Genomic DNA, 26,574 nt, shown 5'->3' with positions numbered 1-26,574 from the left:
GCTTTAGACCAGCTATGAGGTTTTTGGTTTTTAAATGAGTTAAACCTGTGTTCCTTAATATTGCCATGACAGTTGTAGTGAATTTTTATGACACCTAGAAGCTCAGAAGAGAGAAACTTGAACATGTGAACAGGTTTGTGCTGTTAGTCTTTGTAGACTATGTGGTCTCTGACATTATATTGTGGTGTAAGATTATATATATATTTATATATATATATATATATATATATATATATATATATATATATATATTTATTATTAAAGCACACAGCATCTCACAGCCTTAAGCCTTTAAGGTTGTGATTTATTCTCCTCGAACCACAAACATTCAAGGAATACTGGGACTTGTGTGAAAGAAGCGTCGACAGTTTTGGAGCTAATATTCTATTTAGCTAGTGATGGAAATTTGAAAATCTCATTAAAGTTTTTGCCCTTATGATCCTTAACTGTGCTCATTCATCAGGGCATTTCAAACTAATTAATCAATTTATACCCCAACCAAATATTTAAATTAACAAAGAAATTACAATAGAACTGAACATGCCTGGATATTTCATAGCACTAGCTTTATCAGACACTGCAAAATTTATATCCCTTATGTGTGTGTGTGTGTGGGGGGGTATTTAATCAACTTTAATATCAGCATTAAAAAGGTCCAAGTATAGTGAGGCATAAAAATGTCAAAAAACATTGTGTAGAGAGTCCTATTGTACAGTATGACATTAAAACTAGTAAGGCTTACAATGTCACAGTTAGGCATAAAGACTGCAAAACGTCATAGACAAAAGATTATTTTATTGAGCATTTGAGTCCAAGCCTTTTGTATGCAGTGTATCACAACTAAAACATATTTTCATGCCTCACCATGATGTTTTCTTGACATTTTAAAGACTTTCTATATGATGTTTTTTGGCAGTGAAGTGATGTATGCCTTACTCACACTGTGAGACTGTGTTCATCTGTTTTTCCTAAGTTCCTCCTGCTCAGGTGTGGCAGTGGGCGTGGTCTACCTGCCTGGCACACCTGATCCTGATCAGCTCATTACCTGCTGCTCGGAAATTTATGATTTTTGTCAAAACGCTACTTGAATTTTTGCAGTTGGTGGATTGCGTGCCATATAATATTACTGTGGTAGTCATGCTATGAAATTGTCTTGAATTCCACAATAAACACTATCAATGTGTGTCACAAATCTTTAATGGTGTCAACAAATTAAAGGTCTTGAAGGTCTTGAGCCACTTTTAAAAAAACTCCCAGAGCAGTCATTTTTCATTGAATTACTTTTTACAGCTAAAGGATTTCATGTCGGCTTCAAAATCACAACACTGTCGCCTAATAATTACAATTTTAGCTGAAAGATTTACAGTTGAGGCCCCTGTTCTCCGTTTGTCTTGAGGCTTGAGAATCAAGTGAGTAGAAATGAGTCTGCTCTTAAAACAAACTGGTTGCGCCCCAAAGCAAAGACACTAAGAATGTTGGAGTTCAAACCAAGTTCAGAATTATGAAAATCAAAGCAGCAGACTGAGGTTTGGTCATCAAGGACATGTTGAGTGTCCGCCTGCAGGCTACAGCTTCAATCCAGTAAGGGATGCTTGAACTTGCACAAAGTGAGCTGTGTATGAGGAGATGTTTCAACAAAACAGCAGCACATGACAACCAGGAAGCAAAATCTTTGTTCGGAGCCACAAAACAAACAGTCAATTTTCCTTTAGGATCTTGTTTATTGTTATTTGACACTGCACTTTCCTAAACAAGGGCACAACATTGTTTTTTTTTCTGTTGTAATATACGATTCTCCTTGTCTTTGAGTTACCGTGTGTCTGCTGCATCAGTCCTTCCTTCCTGGTTTGGCCAAAAGGTCTGACTGAGGGTGGAGGCGACTTAAATGCTGAGGCCCAGTGATTGGACCGGACCAAGAGATGCATTAGCATGGGGGGGGGGGGGTTTCTTTGTGTGAGATTTATTGGTTGTATGAAATCTCCCCCCCATGCTAATGCATGTCTTGATCCAGTCCAATAACTGGGCCTCTGCATTTAAGTCGACTCCACCCTCACCAGGAGGGACGGACTGAAGCAGCAGACAATCTGAAATTTGTGTGGTGAGACTGAATTTTACCTTTTTCTTTTTTTTTAAACTTTGGATGGGAATACAGCCATCACAGTACCATACAACAATGTTTAGAGTGTAGATTAAGTGGATTATTCCCAAAACTGAGTACTTTGGTTTTTCCAAAAACATATAACCATTGAATTTATTTTGTTGTTTTTTGTTCTGTTTTTGTTTTCAGAACCTCAGATGAAATTCCATGCCAGTTTGGGTCGACGCAGAAATCTCAGCCATGGAAACCTCCAAAGGGGCCTCTGAACTAAGCGTTTGACGTTCAGGAAATCCTTTGGTATTGTGGAATACAAGACAATTTCATAGCATGACTACCACAGTAATGTGATAAGATCTTTTCACTGAACACAAAATGCTGCTTTTGTTGGTATAAATGAAATAGACTTTGCAAATACATATTACTTTTCTATCTATAGGGTAGAACAGAACATGGATTCAACCAACAGGACCTGAAAAGAATCCACTGAAGCTTCCCAATCCTGTTACAACCAGACACTCGGTCTCCTTGAAAACTGAAAGACATTTGTGTATTTGTTTTTTTCACATTTTATGCCTTACTATACTCTGCCGTTTCTTGCAGTTTTTATGCCATACTATACAATATGAATATTTTTTACAAGTGAAAAGTTTAAAAAGTAAGTTCACACACAACATCTACAAGTGCCTGGATTTTGCAACATATTTACATACATACAAATCTCACATTTTGATCTCACAGGTTCAGTCATGACAACACAAGTAAAGACAAAGTATTAAGAGTAGAATTTGAGTAGAACAAAACCAGCATCTCATACAAATACATGTAGAAGAAGCAGGACTAAACTGGTTACATATCAATAAGTTTAAAGTCAATGGCAGCTGGACGTGCTTTAGGTTCTAGACGACAAACGTGAGAATCTAAAGTTCATTTGTCTTGTCTCATCGTGTCACGTAAAACACTTTGTGATCCGACTAATTACTGCACCAGACACAAGTGTATCCATTAATCAGTACATTTACTGTTACTGTACAGTTTCATGTATCTGTACTTTACTTGAGATTTATTTTCTACTCTACTACATTTTATCAGTCATAGCATTACATGTTTATTTTTCTATATAATTTTCCCAAAATCACTCGAAGGACATCTGAATTAGTCCACTGATCCAATGACAGCAGACAGGTAACACATTCATTCATAACAGTCTGTGTTGCTGCTGAACTCGTGTTACTTTGAATACTTTAAGTGTATTTAAAGGCAATTAATGACTTATTGTGTAAGTGGTTCTTTTATTTGAGTAAATTTTAAGGAGCACCAGGTGTGTTTATCTCCTGATGCTCGTCAGTAGCAAACACATGTGAACAGTGAAAGAAGCAGCACCGACACACAAAAAGTTGAAGGAGTTCTCACCAAATGTTTGTTCCGCGGCTCCGTGCGGAAGTGAGGACTGGCAAACCGGAAGTGGAGGATTCCAATCGAGAAAAAAAAGGAGGGGGGGCCACTTGGACCCCGCGGTGGCGCGAGCGCACGGAAGCTCGGCGTTGGCCTCGAGCGCAGGGCCGAACAGGGGAGCGGTGACGTCACCGGTGTGGAGCCGAGCCGAGCCGAGCCGAGCGCAGTGAGGTTCGGGGAAATGTATGAGCCACAGATTTGGCCAGAAGGAACCTTTTTGTAATGAGGCGTTTCTATGAAGGCGCGCAAAAAAAAAACAACAACAACAAAAAAAACAGGTCCACCGCTGCGCCGGTGGATATAAAAGCGAAAAACTGTATTCAAGAGACGTTTTTAGCCAAACAAGACCTTGATAAACTTAAAACGGCTCATGATGTCAAACATCTAAGTACTAGAGTAGTGCATGGCAGAATACCAGGAGGGGTGAGCCATTCTTTGGCATAAGAAATATGATCCAGGGATCAGTGTGATTAAGCTTGAGGTGGACTGGTGTATAGCGATTAAAGTTGCTCATAATAAGAATGTCTTTAAAGTCCTAAATGTCTGCAGTCCCTTCCCCCTCATACTCCTCGTCCTGCTGCAGGTCCGGCAGCGCCTGATGGAGCTGCAGAAGTTCACCTGCGACGGTGACCCCATCACACAGAAGAAAGCGTTCCTGGAGGCCCGAGCTGTGGATCTCCTCACGAACCTCCTCTCCGAGTGAGCAACCCCTCACACACACACACACACACACACACACACACACACACACACACACACACACACTCACACACACTGAGTCACTGATCGCCTTATCATTGATGATCAATTAGGAATTTCAATCTCAAATGGTTTTCAGCCTCAAACCTGGGTAGTGGTCTTTGAATTAAACTGTACCAAGCATTAATGGGCTGAGTGTGTGTTTGTGTGTGTGTGTGTGTGTGTGTGTGTGTGTGTGGCTCTCTGGTCGCAGCCCTGCATGCCCACAGAGGCCCCTGGTGCTGAAAACAGGCATCCAGTTCACTGTAAATCTCCGGTAAGAAACATAACCACGCAAACAGCCGACCCCCCCTGGGCTGAACTAAAATACAAATAAATAATTCAAATGAATTAAGGGAGCATCAGTGCAGATGCTGCCTACACAAAATTGCTGAACGTCTCTTTTCATCCTCATAATAATACTAGTATAATAAATAAATAATTCCTACGATTGCGATAGGTTCCTCGCTCTGACTTTGTCAGTGGCTCGGCACCTAATAACATTTGAAATTGTTGATAAAAGACCTGTTGTGGAATGGGAAACTGTTCCAAAACTTAAGAACAATGAAATGACCATAGGCTTTTACATGATCACTAGACAGCAGTATTGAAAAGGCCAGATTTTGAGCTCACATGGTGGGAGACTGCTCCAGGTGGGTTGGGGGGGCAGTGTGTGTTCTTGAAGTTGCCATGTCACACCACTAGGTGGAGCCTGAGTTGCACCGTCGTCCAACATGGAGCGTCTCTGTCTCTGGAGTCAAGAGTGTGACTTCTGTGGAGGAGCAGCGTTGATGCCACTGGGGAAAAGAAAAAGAAAAAAACAGCTGTTGCCATGGCACTGTAGAGTGAATATGAAATCATTTCTAAATTGCCTTTTAAATCTTCGAGATAACGCACGGTAGATTGAAAAGGTGTGCGGCTCATTGGTTGAAGAGCACACTTCCTGCTCTGCAGTTTTTTTCCCCTTCTGACAGATATTAACAAATTGCTGTCATCTCTTTATTAAATAGGGATTTCTAAAGTGACATGATTTCCTATTGGAGGCTTTAAATCTTTAATGACAAACAGTTAATGCCACGGGGATATTCTGTGGCTTTAGTATTTGGCTGTAATGTTACAGTGTCCTCTGAGATTCAGCAGTGGCACAATCTTTTTTCTCTCTCTGTGGTATTGAATAAGTTGAATATATTAATATTACATCCAATGGTAACGCATGTAAATGCAGCCAACGCACAGATATAGATAGTTTGTGTAAATTGGAGATTAAGTTGGTGGGCTCATGCCTTGGAGTTTTCTGTCGCCTCTCATCCCAGAAGTAATAAAGTGTGCCATCACAATAACTCCCCTCCACCTGTTTGTTTGCCGCCCTATATAACATTCAGTGTTTTACTTCTACACTTTAAACACCGCTAACAGTGCTCCATTCAGCTTGTCTAAAATCAGCAGCAGTTATGTCCCCGATACGTCCCGTCTCCAGAGGTGTTTCCTGGAAAGCACATTTTTTACAATTCCATCTGCTCACTGAACCTGAATAGAACCACAGATAAGTGTTCCAGTTCTGCCTTGAGTTACTTGTGCCTGCAACGGGGAGAAGAATGCCGGGGCGGAGCAGTTAATGGAAGCTGGTCTGAGGTCGTCCGTGTATCTTTTTCTTGAATATTATCGGAAAAAGGTTTAACAGATATTTAACCATGTAATGTATTGGGCCATCGTCAGTACTGACAGCCTGAAACCACGATGATTCTACTAATTACTAATACTTTTGTATTGCTTGCGCTCAAACATTGCAAAAAGTTGAATCCCAGCCGTGTGAGAAAGGTTTTATTTAGGCAAAGGTATTTTGCAATGATTTGGAGAATGCCTTTGGTCAGCTGATCAGCAGCCACCTGAGGTCAGGTAACTTGTAAATATGACAAATTAATAATTGACTGGCATGAAGCTTATTATGTCACGTTACATGTACAGATACAAACTTGTGCTGTGTCCTTCAAATTCAGGTGCGATAGATGAATTCGGAGGAGACTGGGGAGTGAAAACCACGTTGGCGGCACCAGCAGCGGAACACAAGTGAGTTCAAGTGTGTCCTTAAGGGACCGGAATGAAAAAGTTGCAGGAAAATCGGATGAGGCGGAGTGTAGGAGCTCGGGTTAGTGCACCGGTTCCAAAATGCTTCGTCACAAAATTGGCTCAGACAATGCCCAGACGGGTTCCTGTTGTCTGAGCAGCGAATGATTCCCCTCTGGTTTGGATGTGAGGTTTACATCGGCGGGCTTTTTAATCGTGGCCCCTCAAGACGCAGAGGCGCCGCGCCGCTCTCCGTTCATCTCCAGCCGTCTAATAAGAGGCTGCTTTACACATGGGATGTCAGGTGAGCGCAATTAGCGGGAATTAACTAGCTATGAGGATAGAAACCCATCCGCCGCTGAGGCCCAAAGAGTTACAGAAGGGACGCGGAGTGAGGGAACACATTGACTGAGTGTTTGTACATGACGTGAACAGTCTTACATAGACCAAATCCGCTCACAGGCGTCTGCGCTGACATTCAAACATCTGTCGCCGCAGCTCGGGCTAAACCGAGCTGAGAGAGAGCGAGGGGGGAGCACGCTGTCGCCATAATTAAAATGATGAATCCAAAAGACCTGAGCGGGTCCCAAGGACACTGATAAGAAGAGAAGGGACGAGAGATGCCCTTTACAGTCTTACATTCTTAAAGTTAAATGGTGTTGGGTAATAGTAGAGTAACCAGTGTTTTTGGAGTCATTCCAATTATATATTTCCCCAAATGATCACTTATCTAAACTGCAAATGTTTTGCAAATGCAAATTTTTTTAAGATCAATAGATTTTTCTGGCTCCAATTTTATTTCCCTCTGCGACCCAATAGCTCATGGCCGGCCTTTTGACATGTCATTGCAAAAACAGTTATGTATAATGAATAACTTTAGTCATGGCTCCATTTCATGTCAGCGTGCAAGTCCCAGGGGCTGCGATGATTCTTGCTTTTGGTCTCTGACTTGGCTTCCTGGCGCACTCGAGTAGGCCTGTGCTGTTACGCAGAGCCAGCCCTTCTATGACGGAGGTGTCATGGAATGTGTGTACCTTAGAAAGAACGCCGTTTGAATGGCAGTTTTGTGGATTGAGCTTGAGATGTGGTCGAATGCCGATGAAGTGGACCTTGAGCTATACGACTCCAAGAGTTCGGAGCACTAAGAGTTTGGAAAGGTAATGGGCTAAATAGATAGCTCACAAGTGTAGACACGACAATTTGTGGTTTTAATGTGCAGGGCTATTGTTTGCACGGATGAATCAACTTAGATTGTGTATATTGTGTTAGTGAGTGAGCAGTTAAGATGCTTGGAGGTGGATTTTCTTTGGGGATTCCAGTATCTGATTTCATATTTAAAAAAATTCACATGCAGATGTTTGAGACTTTGGAGTCAAACCTTCTTTACCATGTATAAAACATTATGTTTATTCTCTAAGCGCAAATATTTCCAGTTGGTGCGTCCAATATATTTGGTTGAGAGCAGTTCATTTTAGTTTTTTTTTTTCCAGTTACGAAAGCGCAAAGCAATTTGTTCAGTGGCAAAAGGTCAAGAGAAATGGGCGAGCTCTATTAAATCCTGAAGAACCGGTCCGATTGGAATCAAAATACACAGTAATTTTCAGGTTTTTTTACAAAGACTTCTACTCCTGGGTTTCAAATTGTTGTTATTGTTTTTTTTTCTGGCATTTCTCCTTTTCAAAGACCGTGTGGAGAGCAGCAGACGAGATGGTAGCGAAAGGGATGAGGAATTACACGTAACAAAGGTCACGGGTCTTATTTCAACCCGCCGTCTGAACTTTTGTCCACTGAGCAATCTCCCTCTGAATATAAATAACTGTGGGATTCAGCTGGTGGGAATTGTGTTCGATAAGGGAAATACAGTACGTTTGATTTTTGTTTTTTAGCCCGAGAACATCCTTCATGTTCCGCTCTCTCTTATGAGGAAAACTGTTTTAGATTCTTGATTCTGGTCAAAAATGCAGTTTTATCCTCGGTGCCCCCCCCCCGGTCAAAGGAAGCAGGTGCTCATGAATAAAGAAGATGCTATGCGCAAAGTTATTTATCATAATAAGCCAGATAGTTTTTACTTCTGTAGTTTGGCTTTGCCAGTTGGACAAGGCTGTCTGCATTTTTTTATCTTCCGTCGCTGGTCTTCGCTGGCTCTCTTCCTCCCTTCCCAAGGCCACCTTGGGGAGACTCTGACCACTGTTGTCCCAGGTTGTCAGAGTTTTTCATCGGTGCATACAATTAGTATAATTATACATATTTTATTATACTTTTGTTTCTAGTACTTGTCAGCAAGGAGCATTTTTTGGGGGGGAGCCGAAACTATTTAGATATTGTTCGTTTTCCATTGACCTTTATCTAAGACATTCAGCAAACTCTCTGTCCCTTCCTCTGCAACCCAGTCTTTTACGAACTGCGGAGGAAAGACGTCGGAGACGGTGGTCGACCACCCGCGTTCGATGACCGTGATGACCACGTTAAGGTGACAGGGGAATGTCAATGCCGGGCGTGATCATCAGTCTGCGTCAGTCGACGTGTTTTTTCTTTCTTGAGTATAAATTACAGGATTAATGGCTCTTATCAACTACTACAGTTTTACAGCACTTGTTTTGGAGGAACAGCTGTTGTGTTTTTAGCTTATGGATGGGTTTGGTGTGACAAGTGAGAAAAAGCTTTGTCTCAGAGTGCTTCCAAATACAAACCGGGGCCATAAATCAAGAACAAAATCACAGAACCCATCGAAAATACATCAAACTTCCTGCTGCCATCTCCCACTGACGTGCAGTGTATTACCCAGAACAGTGTGTGTGTGTGTGTGTGTGTGTGTGTGTGTGTGTGTGTGTGTGTGTGTGTGTGTGTGTGTGTGGTTGTGTGTGTGGTTGTGTGTGTGTGTGTGTGTGTGTGTGCGTGCGTAGTGGGTGGTGGTCTCTTAAAATGACCATCCCCTGAGGGGCACTGTACCGGGGTCATGTGTCATTAGCACAGCCTGATTTGGTGGCAGACTCCGGCACAGCGGAGCGGCGGGGACAAGCGATGCCGTTTTCATTGCTGAGTGGAAAAGCGCCGGTGACCCGACGCCCGTCCACACGTGGCCTCTTTTCAAGAGAAAAATGACCTCCATCCGGGCAGCATCGGGCAGGCAGGAGATTCCTCCCACTCACTCCGCCGCGCAGCCAGATGCATGTTGAGACAAAAGACTCACTTTGTTTTCGCGCGTTTTTCGTAAGACTTATCAGTGTTAATGTGATTCTGAGGGTGAAAACCCTCATTGTTTACACGGGCTCGCTTCCGTTCAAGTTCATTTAACACGTTTAAACACGTTTTGCAGAGCCAGCCGAAAGCTTAGTCCGCTGTGTGAAGGGACCGGTCACGTGGTGTCAACTTCAAAATGGATACGACGACAATCAAAAAAGGCCTGCGACAAAACTCAAAAGCCACAAGGAGACAAAATAAACGGAGATGGGGTCCATCTTCCTCGGCCCCATTTAAATTTAGATCATGAGTCACGCTGGATGGCGTGAAAGCTAAATTACCGCCACAGAACCTGAACACAGAAGTGCTGATGGTGCTGAAAGTAGAGCACAAGAGTGCGAGAGCTGTCAAGCCGTAAAATTACACGGCGAGCTGGGTGAAAAGATGATTATGGGCAATTATGCATCAGCGAGTGCCCTCCGAGGGGGGAACTTCCGCATTTCTGAGGTTAGCTGCATTGGACACAAATAACAATAGTTGAGCATCTGCCGCGTTTGTTCATGGTAAATTTGAATATCTCACATATATATATATATATGCTGTATATATATAATAACATAAGAAGAACAAATTCCCTCCTGCACTACTGAATAATTTTGTCTGGATACTTGAAAAAAATTATGATTATCTCAATTTAATATTGCTTGCTCCACTACATTTCATAGGGTGTAGTACGTTTCACATTAGTACATCTCACAGCTATAGTTACCTTGCATTGAAGATGTGGCATTCAAAAAAATACATTTTTTGAAATATGATGCATTGTTATTCTTGGGTGGGGCCATAACTCTTAGTGAGCAACTTTTACTTCTGATTATTTCAGTAGAATTTTACTGATGATACTAATCAAAATCAGACTAATTTGACCAAGAACAGAATTGTGCCATTTTAGCAAATTAGATAAATAAAAGAACTGAATAAAAACAGGATCAAGTGCATTCAATTACAAATAACATGTAATCATGATGCTGTGTAATAATGGAAACAAATACATACAGTAGTTATGGTGTTGCTCACTTGAGTCTAGAATCTGAAAACTTCTTCTACCCCTACAGAATTCTTCTTCTAAAGATTCCCATCCAGTCCATATGTCAGATTTATAATGATGTAATATCTTTGCTTTGATTTTCATGGATGTTCAGCCAAGATCATCAAACCATCAAATCCAACCATGGCCACACACTCAACTAAAACATTAAACCGCTTCACTTTGATCATATCATATTTGCCTTTAAGGACCACAGAAGGATGCTATCGAATGTGTTTATCAGGATATACATGTTTAAAGATGGTGTTTCATTAGAGACCTGTGAGGCGTGTGTATGATACACTGATCAAGGTGGTGGAACATGTCTGATCTTGACTCCAAGTGTTTCTTTCCACGTTCTTTTTTTTGCAGTGCCAACAGTTATGTATGGCGTTTGTCCATCAGGAATATAATATTGAATATGTCCTGCTGTCACGGAGAGGGTTGCTTGGAATGTCATGGAGATGATTGATTTCTTTAACCATCATCCCACCTTTTAAACTCAATTCGCTCTGAGAATCTGCGTCAACTGTTCTTTTAAAGAGGCCACACAAACAGGACACGTATCATATGAAAAAGGAAAAAAAGCACGAGCCGCGCATCTCCTTCGTGTTTTCAGACGGATCGCGTGACTCAGCGTCTCCCCATGCGCTCCAGTCTTCCTTCCCAGGCAGGAAGTCATTACAGGGGCTCTCACCCCATCACAGATGGCCATTTAACACATCGCTGGCAACGGCAAATGAAGCAGGAGCGGCAGCCGCTCGACTAGACCTGGCCGACTTTGCACAAATGTTTGTCTCTCACTCACCTGCTGTGCCGGGATGAGCGGTGCACTTCAGCCTCGGGTCAATCTTTCGTTCGCTTCTTCCTGTTTGTTCGTCACAGGCAGCACAGTTTGGAGGATTTGGAGGTCGTGCACACACAACGGTGTCGTTGTTCACTTATTTTTTTTTTTTTTCCCCACTTTCGCACATCTTGCTGAACAAACACCATCTAGCACGGTTTCAGGGAAACCGCTGTAGCTGGGACGAGAACCTCTCCTTTGTTTATTTTCCACTTTGTATTGTTCTTGTTTTTCTTCGAGCAGACGGCGGGGAAAAAGAGCTGATGCGCGGCAGGCGTTTTTCTTAAATCTCCTTCTGCTGCCCCGACGGAAATTTGTAACAGCCGTATTTGCTCTGTCAAGCTGCCTTAGCTCTTTCGGCGCCTTTGGAGTTCCACTGGTGATAAAGCAGATAAAGCCGACTTGACAAGTTAAAAATGAGAAAGCAATTGTGGCTGACACCCTGGAGGCAGCCTTACTCTCTCTCTTCCTCTCGGCCCCGTCCTCCATCTCGCTCACATTCTTCTGTTTGCTCTTGTTCTCTGGAAATGCCGCGCTTGTAATTCACTATCTCTGCTGAGTGAAATATTAACGAAGATACCTCTTGAGGATGTTTGCAAGTGCTGAGTGATGTGACTTTAGCCAGGCTATTAAGGGAGGGAGCCGAAGCACTGAGCAATGTACACATTCCAATTCTTTACTGTGCCTTTAATACAGTATATGTACTCCCCCTGCCAGGTAGAGGATGCTTTTGACATCTTATATATGTATATAGGCTCACATGTTGTGTGCATGAGTTACACTTGTATCTGTGTGTATGTGAGGGAATGGCAGAAAATAAGGGCCAAGTGCATTGTGTGTCAAAAAAATTCACATGAGAGGGGGGAAGAGGGGGTTGATAGAGCAGTGCTGGCCAGGCTGAGTGTCTAAATCACGGCTTGGAATGGAGCCTTAGTGTGGCGATTGGCTGTGACAGCCACAGATGGAGGACGGCGCCCACAGGAAAAGGATAAACTGTCTGATAAGCGCACAGTGAGGTACGGGGCTTCTGCTGGCAGACAGGCCCCTGGGATGGGGCGGGGAGCGAGGGGAAGGGGGCGGGGGGGGGGGGGGGGGGGGTGTTTAGGAATAGAGAAAGAGGGAACGGGCAACAGATGAATCTCCATCTGTGTTCAGAGGCAAGCAGGGACAGCAGCGGGGAAACAGGCCACATGACCACTGAGGTGTGGATTTGGTCGCGTACCTCTCGTGGGTTTACCTCCCCCAGAAGAACACTTCAGAGCAATTTTTTTAACGCCGCCCCTTTCTCAGAGGAAGGCTCAGCACACACTTCTGTGATAAGCAGCTGGGATGAGTGGCATCCATCGGCGGCTTTCAGGAAAATGAAGGCAGCCGTAGTTGCAGCGGCAGAACAGTGTGTTACCAACTGACTGGAATTTGAGGGACGTCTGATTGACAATCTACCGCCGTGGCCTTCCAGTCACAGACTGTGGCCATACAGTTATGGATGCACATCTTTCTTTGGTTAACCATTGGCCAAGAGATGAGCCTGCACCGACCTGTAGCCAAGTTGCTGCAAATGGTTATTTTGAAACATGCAAATCGCGGAATTCCATAATTTTTTAATTTTTAAACAGTCTAAGCAGGCAAACTCTTGGTACAACCCACAGACCGAATATGAAAGTGAACGTGTAGTCACCGGGTCCGAAAAGTGAGGCCAATGTGCAAGTGCCTGATACCTTACCCAGGTTATTTCTGGTTTCAGAAAAAAAATAAAATATGGCGCTGGCCAAAAAGCCAAACTCGAGGCTTCACAAAGTTCACGCACAAATGGGCGATCGCGGTCACGGTCGCGGTCACGGTGGGTTGCGACTTGGTCAGAGCCAAAGATCCTGCTGTTTAGAGCCTTGGCATCATGGGTTTTCATCACGGGGCATTCATCACTGCAGCAGTGCGGGCGACAGTGTGCGATGCGTATGCGCTGTGTTTGTGCGGGAGAGCATCTGTGCAGCAGAGACTCACAGTTATCAGTGTCATCTAATCCAAAGATAGAGGCTACATCTGCGGTCCCCAGCTCCGTCAGCTCTCCTGTGCTTTACTGTAACCTATTCACACGCTACATTAGGGAAAGTACGAGTTGCAGCAGCGTGAAGAGCCGTCCGCTGTACGATCACGGAACACTGCTGCGAAATGCGAGCTTTAAAAAGGAAAACCACAACGCGTGATACGCAGGATGTGTGACGCTTTGGATTTAAAGATAGGTGGTGTGGTGAAATGTGGTGAAAAAGTAATGATATCCTTTCAACAAAGCAAAGAGATCAATGAATAGATCCAAATACAAATACCTCCCAGATTGACGGAGCCTTATCCGTTATTCTCACAGCCTGTTTTGGGTTTAGTGGCTTTCCTGCTGTAAGACCGAGCTGTATGGAGTTGGCTCTTGAAAGACTAGTCATGTGGGTATCTGTTTGTACGTTATGTGAATTAAAGAACTCCTTTTTGAAATTTTCATCGCTGCATAGGATAAAGTGCCTGCCCAAAGATGAGCCAAAAGAGAAGAAATCATTTAACAAGGCGTTATCTACACTAAATTTGCAATCCATTTACTGTATTCACTATATATAGCAAATATGTATTTGTAAGACGGCGTGCGACGTCAACACAGCCTCGAGTCCGAGCTGCGGCGTCGACAGGCTCTCCGCCCTTTTTCTCTCTGTGACAGGTGCGAAGAGGCCAGCGGTGAGTTTTCTGAAGATTGCCATGTGAACAGTGTAAGTATGCAAAATGACACTGAGGAAACTTATCCTAAATCCAGCCCAACGTGTCAGAGGCATGTGTCACCGGAACTGCATCAGCTCTGTGCACCCGTGGGCTCAAACGACGCGTCGTGAGCCCACGGGTGCACGCGGTTTAGCCTCCGTTATTCTCTCCCAATAGCAGCTAAATGGAGCCTAGCGCGAGTTCAATCAGGGCGATTGCCTCATTCACAAATCTCTGCCCTCTCCTCTTTCATTCAGCACTCTTCCCCTAATGAGTTCCAGCTACTTGGTGCTCGACTTTTTAGCCGTGTGGGGCCACAAATGAGTCACTGTGGTCATGCTGTATATTTGAATTTCAATGGTGTGGCAGTGGGGAGAACCGACATGGCCTTTTGAACTGAACAGGAGCAATGAATTATGCAGTCAACAGACAAACCCATACCTGGTTTTGCGAATATAAATACTTTATTTTTTTTGGCTATGGGGTTTGCAAACTTGAATTTACACAAAAATACCAGCATACATCCCTCCCCAGCTTCATTGTCAGAGGATAAAGGTTTTCCTTCTCCTTTGTAACGCCAGCTGTGCATATCGATAGCAGCCAGCTATAGGCGCCACTCACAGGGGCCACTGTCTGGACACTTATTCCAGCATCCCTTGGCCGTATTATATGTCGGACGATATGGGTGTGCAATATGCTCAGACCAAGAATTGAATCCACGGAGGTTTTCTTTGTGGCCTGTCCAGATAATCCTTCTGCTCAAAGAAAAAGAAGCCCCTCTGCTTTTCCACTCGCGGCATCAAGGGATTCTCGGGAGAGGCCGGTTTTCATTTCAGGTGCCGCCCCGCATACTTGTGGCGTCTGTTTGCCATGCTGCGATCCAGCTTAGAGATACGGATTGAACGGCTGAATAGCCGGTGTAGAAAGCACTTCAGGTAAATCGTTATTAAATCATTCCAAGGATAAGGAAAGGAAAGGAACTTATTTCAAGCATTCCCTCCGTAGTTTACTTTCCAGGAAGGGTTATTTCATTATTGAAGTTCCCCCAGGGTGTCAACATATAAAAACCACCAAGATTTAAACTGAAGAAGAAGAAAAAGCCCCGATGTGGCCTGAATGTTTACTAAAAACTGAATCCATTTCCTTATCTGAGATGGTTTCATGTTGGGACTGTCTGTGGGTGTGCGTTCGCGCTCGTGGGCATGCATACAGGCGAGTTTGTGTGCGGCAAGGCACCGAGTTGCTCCCATTCCTCGAAGCCCCCCCGGGCGGCGGGGAGCATCTGCAGCCCTCTGTTTTCCATATGCCCCGTGCCTTTCAGTCTCACTCAATCATTAATTCAGGGTGATTATGAATTAACAAGCCACCATCGCTCCCCCCCCCCCCCCCCCCCCCCCACGTCAGATCAACCTTGTCCCCTTTTTAAGATTTTGTCATCCAAACAGGCTTTGGACTCTTGTAGAAGTCTGTTTTCATGGAGTCGAGTTGGCGGATTTTTGTCACGCATACGTGCCGGAAAAATTCTGCAGAACCACGCGTGATCTACATTTCAGCGTGTATGCTCTCTCCCCCCTTCAGCAGGTGCGGGGTTCAGCGTGCTGCTCGGAGATGCACAACAATGGGACAGATGCTTTCCAACACGGGGGCCTGAGCGCAGCAATCCTCCGGTTGAAGGGTGGTCCCCTTAATCAAAAGGACACCCCGCTGCTCCGTTGTTCTGTCGGATCGACGTAGAAACAAACACGCGGGGCGAACTTGATTAGACACGTTCTGCTGGGATGCAGATTTACAGATTCAAGACGCCTATCTTTTAGTGGGGGAGTCTGATTCTGAAGCTACACCCATGGGCACAGGGTTGTTTTTTTTAAGCAACTGTGAAATGTTTATTTTTAATGACACATGGGAGTGATTTCATAAAATACGAAATCCACATTTGAGAGGAACTAAAGAGGGAAAAATAAATCCCAGTGGCTGTCTGAACATTCACTTGTTGTTTATCAATATCAAGTATTCATTTAAAGCACAGGCCTTATAGCTGATAAAATAAACCTCGACTTTGATTTTATCATCTTTATTTCCTGGTTTAGAAGACAGGTTTTAAAATGGTTTGATGCTGATTTGTTTGAAGGGAGAAATACATAAAGTCCAGACAGGACACGCCACTCTCATCTGGGGTTGTCTTTGAATGTGTATTTGACAGCAGCTCCATATGGTGAATACTAACCTGAGCGTGGCAACTGGCACTGGCGGCCTCTGCTTTCACACACACACACAAACACACACACACACACAAACACACACACACACACACACACAGAGGCAACATTGTTGTCTATATTGGTGCGCTGTAAGTTTCAGCTCTTGACAAGAGAAGACTGTTACTCAACAATTGAATCAGAAACAGAGACGCGCTCCATCCAAACACCTCAGCTTCTCTCATCCTCTAGAAAACAAAACCCTGGACCTGGTAAAAAAGAAAAGAAAATATGAGGGCGTTTTGATCCAAATGCCGGATTTACATTCTCATTTTTTCATAAACGTTATAAAATATTGTCCTGACATATGTTCTTCTTTTCTGTTTAACTTCTGCTTCTGCAACTTTGTGTCCCCTTAGTTTATAACATATTAAATAAAATGTAATATTTCTTTTTTTTTTTTAGAGAGTGGAATACTTCAGCGATAGGTTGACGAATACAAACAGGGACAGCCTCCTGTGAGCTCCTGATTGGCTAATCAATCTGAGCATGTGACTGGTATGTGCTCCCTCACCTGATTGACAGATTGACAGCGCTAATTAGTTTTGACAGCGGACGACGGACTGGGAAGAGAAGAACCTGGAGGCAGAAGACAGAAGCTCGGCAACAGGTGAGTTTTCTTTGCTTTTTTTCTCATAATTAATTGTGAAATGCTAGTGCCACCTACACAGAGTTTATTTTACCACTGCGGGCGTTGGGAGTCACATTCAGCGAACGGGGTGCACACAAGGTTGTTTTTTGCTTGACTCCATCAGAACAGACAACTACTGTACACATGAAAAAACTTTCCAAAAAAACCTACTGTGCACATGTGTTATTGCTCCGCCACCACTCACAAGTCGCACACAAACAGCCTCGGAAAAAAAACATCTGTGCCTCCAACATCTGCTGCCTGTATGGTGGGACAGAGCCAGCCTGCCCTGTGCACACCTCTACTGCCAGGTTTTTAGACTTGCCATGAGGCTGAGACAAGTTTAAATAAAAAAAAAAAAAAATGTGTTTTCTATTTTTGACTCGGTGTTATTGCACAGAGCTCAAGGACACAGACGTGTCTTTGAATTCTGCCTCTGCACATTGGACCTTTTGCCGCGGTTGAGAGACTTATTTGTTCATTTAGCTGTTCACATAAAATGCATTGCTAGAAATTATACTCTTCTTGTCCATCACAGGAGCCTGGAAATGATGCTGATGCAAGTGACACGCTCACTCTGCGGTTTCGGCACTTCACCCGAGGAAGCTGCATGTATTCGGTGAGTCCCACACTTTCTCGAGGCTTGAGTTCAGGCCGAGTGTGTAGAAGGCAAAAAAAAGGAATTGAGTAGATGCATTATGTGGGAGACGGACGAGGACTGATCCGACGCCCAAGGGACCCAATGGAATAGGCTTGTTAAATTCTTCTGGATTGCTGCGGCTGCTCAAGAGTGCTCTTGTGTATTTTTAGGTGACATTTTTTAAACAATGGGGCAACCTTGAAGGATGAGCTACGGGAGTCTGACTCACTAGTGGCCCAGTGTGCCGTAATGAGCTGCAGGGGTTTGACTTGCTGAGCTAGCAGTAGTTGTCTGACTCAAGTGACAAACCACAGGGTTTGTGGCAGAGATAGTCTCAGAATACATCGTCCATGTCCACCCATTCGTCCTACTCACCGGGTTAAAAAAAATCCACCCTCACCTTGTCAACATCCCTCATCCGCCCTTCCGTGTAATGTGCGTGTTCAACCATATTTGGTATTTAAAGACTTAAGTGTCACGAATGGCTCTCCTTTTCCTTTTTCCTTGAAAGTAGTTTCCTCAGGTGCCCTGACTCGAACTACTCCCAGAGGAAGTGCCACCAGATTCAAATCCCCCTAAAAAAAAAAGAAGATATCAGATATTGGAGTTTACTTTAATAAGCCTGTGCCAATAAAGTGTGGGGCGCATATCCAAACTCCATCAGTGGGAGTAAATGTAGAATAAGGCACAAAGTTATCACACAATAGAAAAGTGCTGAGAAGGCTGACAGAGCCAGAGGGAGAGGACGGCAACGCCAAGGCCACACGAGGTTATTTAAAAAAATCTTCCGCACCATTTGAGACGTGCCCTTATATTTAAACTCTGCAGTCGGGCCTGAGGACATTGTTTCTACAACTGACTTACATTCGATCAAATTAAATCTCAGGAGTTGGACGATTTCGAAACAGCCAAGTGAGCAATAAGTACAGACACAAAATGTGTTTTATAGTAAGTACTGGTTCCTTTTGATTGATTGTCTGATTGTTAATAAAAAAAACAAACTAAAGGCAATCAGCTGCTAAATGGGTTGGGAAGCAGCAGCAGCTTCAGTGCTGACATGACTTTTCAAAAAAAGTCTTGTCAGGTTCGATTTTAATCTACAACTGCTTTTCACACTTTGAACCATTCGGTTGAATGAGTCAGCTGCAGGTGGATCTATGTGATGTCCGCGTTTGCATGTGTTGGTAACTCTACTGGATTTGCTCAGTGGGCACAAAGTAGCAGCGCGGGTTTTGGTCGATCTATAGTGTTTTGTAATAGCACTGTTGTTACAGCCACCTTTGCACACTCCCCTACATGCTGTCCTTGAGATGGAAAAGCCCTTCTGAGTGACAGCTGCTCACCTTGAATGTCATGGATTGTTGTTTATTTCAGAGAGCTTATGATAATGGCCACCTCCGCCACTGGTTTGTGAATGGGGTCATGTCTCTGCTCTCCCCAGTTTCCTCCCACACTTCCTCTCGCGGGTTTAATTCACTCTTGCTGGGAGCATGCCCGCAGATACGCTGTGTTTTTTTTCCAGGCAAGGGAAACTATTAGGAGCACTGTAATGCAGTTTTTGGCAAGAGGAGAGACAGAGGCATTCATTACACTGGCCCCTCTTTATTTAGGAGCAACTTCATCAGCAAGGCCTTGTCATTTAAGGACAAAAAGAGCTGTTTTATAATTGTATTTGTTCTTTACAGACTCGCTGCCAGCAGGAGAAAATGAATGGTGTCAAGTCTACCTTCTTTGCCGCTGTTACATCAGTCAAGATGCAGCGTTGCTAATTGGAAGGATTTGAGGGTCTCTTTCACCCCTCCAGACGATTGCAGGGGCGTTTGTGATTCAAGGCTGGTCTGAACCAATTATCTGCCCAGATGAGCCTGTAGGGGGAGGGGTTTACAGACACAATCGTCATGTTACCAACAGGATTGGAGTCTCCCGGATTGTGGATCTGTTTGAAATCATTTCATATTCACATCTTGGAATCATGCATTAGTTAAGGAGAGCTTGATGACCAGGAAAGGTCATAAATTATATATTGTATATTGTACTAACAATCAGGCTCCATTTCCAGTTCACCCCCAAGTTATATGAATTCCATCTTCTCATCACTTTATCCAAAGTTTTTGTCCGTATTTGACTCTTTGGTGCAAAAGAAGAAGAACAATTTAATGGCGACGGTCAGCCTCCAAATAATTTATCATAACCACCAGGTGTGTTGTCCAATGGTTACACGATGGATCTTGTTAAGAAATTGGCGTGTTCACCAGGCCTAAGGAACAATCCATGGATCACCATTTTCTTTTTCTTTGGCTTGTGTCCCTTTTAGTGAACTGAATCGGGGCCGCCTGTTCAACCCTGAAATATGCATTTAATTTTTCTCTCAATAGAATTACGGTCGTATAACATAGTGCTGGAGTGAAGATTTTCAACATGCCAAATGTTGCCTAGCTGCAAGGAAATTGATTGCTAAAACCACATTCCAAATTCCAAATTCATCTGTGCTATGCCACTTATGCGTGAATATGTGAGTGGCTCTACAATTCTAAATTTAAGGACGTGGCATCCATTTTCTTTATTATTGATGAGAACAAAGAGCATCTTTTCCGCTTGAGGTCAAAAGCATTTGACAGCCCTAATAATACACAGTATTCGTGTGTTGACATGAAAATAAAGCCTTCATATCAAATGAGCATCGGTTTTCCTCTCCCCGCACACTCTACTCGCTCTGAGTGCCCTCTCCCGAAATTGGTGCTTGCTCATAGCAGCCTCGTTTTCTCGTGACGTGATCTGGTAATCCATCTTCAAAGCCCCCCCCCCCCCCCCTCTGTCGCTCTCCTGGGCCAACGTAGGTGGATGTGCTGTAGCCTGAATATCATATGCATGACAAATTTGCCATCCCGGCACATTTTTGCTTTGTATGTTGCAGCGCGCTGTTTGATGGATAGAATATGTCACTCGGTGCAGTGCTCAGGGCACGAGGCGTGCTTTCGGAGCGCGGGGTTTGTCCCTGAGAGTCGGGGGACTGGAGACTGCAAAGTAAAGGCCAAGCACTTGGCCACTTTGTTTGCGTTAACTACAATGACCTGACAGGGACACATAACACGGCATGAGGGGAACATGCCTATAGATTATCTCGGCTGAGAGCCCAGACAAAATCCTATACGTTTAAATTGAGCTGCTACTGTTAAAGATAGGAATGAACTTTTCCCAGAACCAAACGCAACATCTTAGAGTTTTGGAGTCAATAAAATCGAACTGCTGAAGGTTATCTAAGGTTTTATTTTTGATTTTTGAGGTCGCAGAGACACAGCTGCTGTTGGGGCATTTGGGCTGATGACAGACTGCCAACAAACCTTTTGATAAGTTATGTTCGCTTATGTGATTTAAAAGATGGTGAACCATAATCCATGGTTTCCATTAGCTCGATGCAATACAAAGACACATAAATAAACCGTTAATGTCATTTTGTGTCCATTATACGTTGGCCAAAGGCACAAAATGCCAAACTGTACTCATTACTTTCAGACTCTCCCTGTTTATTTTTTTAACTTTTGAACTAATTGACAAGTCTCTGAATACGTTAAACACCATGAAATAGAGAATTGTACCCAACACAACCTTTCAAAACCCCAGGTGACATTGAAATAGTAGACAGAAATCCTAAGGTTATTTCAAGTCCAATGGTTTAAAAAAATGTATATCTCTAAATCCATAAATTTGACCCAGATCCATGTTGTATCACTGCATTAAACCTCAACCTGAGTGAACTCGGGAGTGGACGGTTTTGAACGGAGTGGACCTGGCCAAAGAGCTGACGGGTCAGATACGGAGTGCGTGTCCGTGACTCGCCACTTCTGAGCAGGCAATGGGCAAGGCGGCCTTCAGCACTCACAGGTCCCGGCGATATCATTTCAACAGGCTCTCGGTGGCGTGGAGAGTCATTGCAGTGGTTGAGAGCTAATGGGCCAGATGTAAGAGCCACCTGGCTAGTGCCAGGCCTCCGTACGCTGCCGTTGACAGAGCCAGTCATGCGGAGCCGCGGTTCGGCTGCTCGCGGTGCTCACATGCTCGCGGTGCTCATTTGGAAGAGCAACTGTGCTCATCACTGTGACATTGTTTCACAACGTCTTTTTGGTGCACTGGAGTGTAGAACCTGCACTGGCATTTAAATGAAATACGTAAATACGTTTGATAATATAATATTATAACTTAAATCCATTTTTTTTTTTTTTATCATTATCCTTGGCATCAAGGCTTGACCTTTTTCAAAAATAGAGGTCGCGGCAGGGAGCTCCGAAACCGAAACCCATCACTTTGAATCCGCAGCAGGCGACGTGTGAATGCACTCCGGACTTGTGTCTATACGTACCTGAGATGCAGACACATTTTCTGTGTCTGGTATGTGGAATCGGCAGCACTCCTGGCAGCCGGCCCATTTAATTCATTTAACGCTGTAGAAAACAGAGCACCTCTCGCAAACAGGCCAGCGGGAAATGGAGCCGTGAATCTTGATTGTGGAGGTAAATGAACAGATAGGTCTGGAGGTGTGTCATCTGTCTCTGAGCAGAGATGCATTGATGCGGATACACCCCGTCACTCCTGTGTCCCCGGTAACCTCATGGAGAAAACACATCAAGCGTGCGGAGCAGGTTTTTCCTTTTGGATATTTCCTCCATCTAATGTGTCACCACAACGGGTCTGGATATACAGAAAATGTAAAAAATCTAAAGTTACACTTCCAGATATAGAGGCATCATTCAAACATAACTCCAGGCAAGCAATAACATTGCAGACGATGTAAGGCAGCGCGGTATGTATGTATAGTTGTTTAAATATTCATGGGGGGAGGGTAGGAGTGGTGTGTGTGTCTGTGTGTGTGGCTGGAGTGTGATTTACACCAGCAATAAGTTTGTGTCAGCGAAGAGGTCGGCAATACCCCGGAGCAAGCTTACTGAGTTGTGAATAGGAAATGATGGCCTCCCACCAGCAATGACCTCTTAAACTGCTCAGCTACTCAAAACAGCTCTGACCTGTTAGTCAGAGAGCTTTTACCCAAATCACGCACATCACACAAGTGTATTAATATTTATCTCCACCGGCTCAAAATCAATAGTCTGACTTGTTCGGGGAGGAACAGTATGAGTGTTATGTGACATTGTCCTCTGCGGTGCCTCTGGGGCTGAATATGTAAAATGATTGTGGATTCAAGACAAAAACGTACGGTATGTAATAAAACAGGATGGTGAAACAGGGAAAACAGAAGAACAGATGGAACCAATAACATAGAGCAACAAACAGCCATTAAGATCATGTGCAGTGCTTTTCGACCACTGTTGTGGTCAATGGAAAAACAGCAGAATGCGTCACGAGTTGTAAAACCACAAAACATGGATTAACCTTTCCCTGACAAGAGACCTCTCGACTTTAGGGCAAAGTCTGAATTGGCATGTCGTTATACTGCCACTAAGTCTCTTGGAATTGTGTGAGAATATGTTCATATGCAGAGCGAGTGAAGGTTTTTGGTTTTGATCTCAGGTTTGATCTGGTTGATGGATTCGGCTCTGAGAGAAGGTGGAGAGTACTTTCTCTTCAACTCAGCAGGTGAAGATGGATGCCCATATCAAATAGTGATGGTATTATGACATGATTCAATATGAATGACATTAATATTAAAAATGAATGGAATGGCGCCTCACCAATCCATCTCTTGAAGAGACAAGGCTTTAAAAGAGTCAGAAAGCACTAAAGCCCTTCTCAGCCTGAACCGTAAGAGTCCAACCTAACTTCTGTTCAGAGACGTGCACCACGTGCAGGACGTAAACACAAAGTTACGTCGGGCATGTGTGCGTCTCGGGCACTCCGTCAGCCGTCACTGTCTGGGCCTTCCCCTCACTCTCTAAATCTGCAGCGACGGGGTGTCACTGGGAAAACCCAGTGAGCACACTGTGGGATGATGGCTTCATGCCCTTCTCCATCACACCTGTGTTCCATCCTCCTCTCTGAGCCATGACAAGGTAGTGGACGAGTTATCGCGCCCGTCAGCTTTATGAGTCTCCGTCTGCCGGTGCCGCAGTTAATAAAGTCCGCGTGCTGCTTCTTCAGCATTGGCCGAGTTGGAGCAAGTGAAGGGAAATTGGTCCGCAGAGTGTCGTCGAAGGCCCAGAGAAGCACATTCGGCTCCGGTGGCGTCTTCGGATGCATTGTTGCTTTGATAAATAAAATGGGCAGAAAAAAAAAAAAAACAACCCCTTTCCTCCAGAGTATTTTCCACCTGACAACTTGACCGTAAAAAAAACCCAAAATAGCCCTGAATCATTCCAAGCTCAGTGAGAGAAGAATTTATATCTAATGCGTAAGTGAATTTCCGTAATTCCTTATTTTAATTAAACTCTTTTAAGACTGCTGCGGGAATCCGGAGACTCATTTAGTCTGACTTCATTTTAAAATGACCAAATTACTCTTTGTAGTAACTCCGGCTAATATTAGCTGTACTCTGGCTACGTGCACTGCTCTCACAGTCTCCCTCTCATCTGTGCTCAAGTGCATTCTTTTCCATTATGACAGCTTGAAATGCCCCCGAAGAGGAGTCCCTCATCGCTGCAGAGCGGCGTAGAGTTTTTTCTGTTGTTGAGACATGTCAGACAGAATCTGAACTCGACGGCCTGCTGTGCACTGCGAGGGGTAGTAATTGTGTGAGCAGTAATTGCACTCTCTGCATCTGCTTGGGAGAATAAGGACCCTCATCGGGTCAGAAGCCTGCCGCCTCAGGGAGCATTTAGTCAGTGGCAGCACATGTGACTCAGTTCAGTGCATGTATGCTGAGTGTAGATGGTGATGAGAAAAGGCCTTCCATCCAGCGGATGGTTGCACAACGCTTACATTTTAAAAAAAAAGAGCACTTTGACATAGCGTTTCTCCTGATGCGCGGCCGTTTAGTCAGTATGTCTGACAGTTTAAGCCAAAAATAGAAGGCTCAAGTCTGCCGTGCTGTCAAAATATCAATCCTGGAGGAGCGCTGCTGACAGATTAGGATGCTGCATTTGCATAACTGTCACCTTCTGGACCAGAAATATGCAAACAGTTCTTTACTCACTGTTATTCTGACGATGATCCCTGTTGATCATCGTCAGAATAACAGAATATGCATATTGTTATTTTTGTTGTTATTTCATTTATTCTGATATTGAAAATCCCAAATGCCAGAGGCAATACATGTTCTACAAAGAGAAGTGTGTCTGAGCCAACTGGAACAGCATCTAACACATTGGACCCAGCTGACTGGATCAGTTGGTTCGTATCGCTCTTGATGAAGTGAGACTGAGAAGCCACTCGGGCTCATTTATGTTAGTCTGCTTTTGTAATGGCCTTGATATTCGGAAGTTGTACTTAAAACCAGCGAGGGGTGCAGTTTCATTGCGGAAGCAATACCTTGTAGTCTTTTTTCTCTCAAATTGAGTTAGTTCATGAAGCCAGAGCCAAAGAAATACATTTAATAACGGTGGGATTTCAATGGGACGTACATTTCCAACTGATTTCCTTCACTAAGTAGATAGAAGCACAAATTATTTTTGCAGCACACCTCCTTTTCCCATTCCTTTAACCTCTTTACCTCCAATATGTCTCGACGTTTGGCCAGAAACAAAGGCCGTAGCATGTAGAACAGAGACCTCCTGCAGAGGCCGAGACCCCACAGACTGACGCGAGTTCACTCGGAACAGTCCCTCCCCTCCACTCGTTCCACTTCAGCCAAAGATATTGTACATTGGAGATAATGACCGACCTGAGTGATCCCTCCAATAGCAGCACTCCAGGGAAGAACAAATGACAGGGAGTGACATTTGAGGTTGATAGAAATGGCACATGTTGCTAGAAATGCTCTGTAAAAGCTCACTCTGACATGACAAAGTACATCTGGATTTTTCATTCAAACACTCTGGTGCCTATTTGAGCTGAGGTCATTCCAGTGTGATTTACTGTAATGCAAGCTGAAAGTAGCCATTTGTTTATTGTGGACAGTAACGCAGACAGTAAACCATCTTGTCTGGCAAAATATAATGTGAAAATGATGCACTTGCTTTAGATACAATACAACATGACATAATCTGATCTGGAACCTGAAACTGTACTGTGGAACGGCGGGTTAATTGTCTTGAACAGTGACAGAAGCCATGTTTGGCAATGTATTAGAAATGAGGCTAGTGCGAGCTGGCGTGTCTCCATGCCGCTTCCCTGCACTCCTTCGAGGAGGAGTACAGCACATATGGCCCCCTGGGCGGTACGGATGGGTCGCCGCAATCGGAGTGGGAGGACACGAGCACAAGAAGTCTCCCATCTGTCATGATGTCTTCTCTTACCCGGAGATGGATTAATAACGGTCGGGAAGAGAACAGTGTGCAGCATAAAAGGATCATAATTAGCTGCCACGAAGGGAGCGAACTCGCAGCGTGTGGGACAGTTTGTTGTTGGTGCTCCCTTTAAAATAAAAAATAATAATAATACAAACAAAAAAGATCACATATACAGTACATAGCCTGGCATTAGTCAACCTGCGACACGTCTGCACCAGAGCTGCTCCCTCTGAATATTATGGAGCCACTAACTGGCCACAGTCGAAAATTGTTTTGAAATACTCCGACATTTCCTCAAAGACACTTATTGCATCAGGCTTCTTGCAGCAGTTTTTCTATTCTTTACACAATGCTTAGAGTTGCCCAGAGCTCTAGTAATGCATTCATACATACATACATACATACATGCATACATACATTCATACATACATGCATACATTCATACATACATACATACATACATGAACTGTACTGTGAGTCTTGTGAAGTGGATGTTTTAACTGCGGTATC

At 43.9% G+C, this 26,574-nt stretch overlaps 1 protein-coding gene and 1 long non-coding RNA gene across 11 annotated transcripts in view; one reads left to right on the top strand and one right to left on the bottom strand.

The window, feature by feature from the left end:
* The window catches only part of LOC118301237, a 1,055,945-nt gene that overhangs the window by 10,281 nt on the left and 1,019,090 nt on the right, over positions 1–26,574 (bottom strand). For 2 of the 9 annotated variants that reach the window (XR_007030467.1, XR_007030459.1), the window contains exon 1: positions 941–2,107. The exons of 5 other annotated variants lie outside the window; for them this stretch is intronic. This is a non-coding gene — a long non-coding RNA (uncharacterized LOC118301237). Of the gene's footprint in view, positions 1–940; positions 2,108–3,508; positions 3,640–26,574 lie in introns of those variants that run through there. 2 more of the 9 variants (XR_007030460.1, XR_007030461.1) reach the window with 2 other exon arrangements.
* LOC118313039 (interleukin-1 receptor accessory protein-like 1) overlaps positions 4,146–26,574 on the top strand; it is a 225,876-nt gene continuing 203,447 nt past the window's right edge. The window contains exons 1-4 of one of the 2 annotated variants that reach the window (XM_035638254.2): positions 4,146–4,249; positions 6,286–6,355; positions 16,863–17,067; positions 17,627–17,707. The gene's annotated coding sequence lies outside the window, so the exon portion shown is untranslated. The remainder of the gene's footprint in view (positions 4,250–6,285; positions 6,356–16,862; positions 17,068–17,626; positions 17,708–26,574) is intronic. The other variant, XM_035638292.2, reaches the window with a different exon arrangement.

The sequence above is a fragment of the Scophthalmus maximus genome, chromosome 1, assembly GCF_022379125.1.
Source record: "Scophthalmus maximus strain ysfricsl-2021 chromosome 1, ASM2237912v1, whole genome shotgun sequence".
Lineage (NCBI taxonomy): Eukaryota > Metazoa > Chordata > Actinopteri > Pleuronectiformes > Scophthalmidae > Scophthalmus > Scophthalmus maximus.
This window is presented reverse-complemented; position numbering and strand designations above follow the sequence as displayed.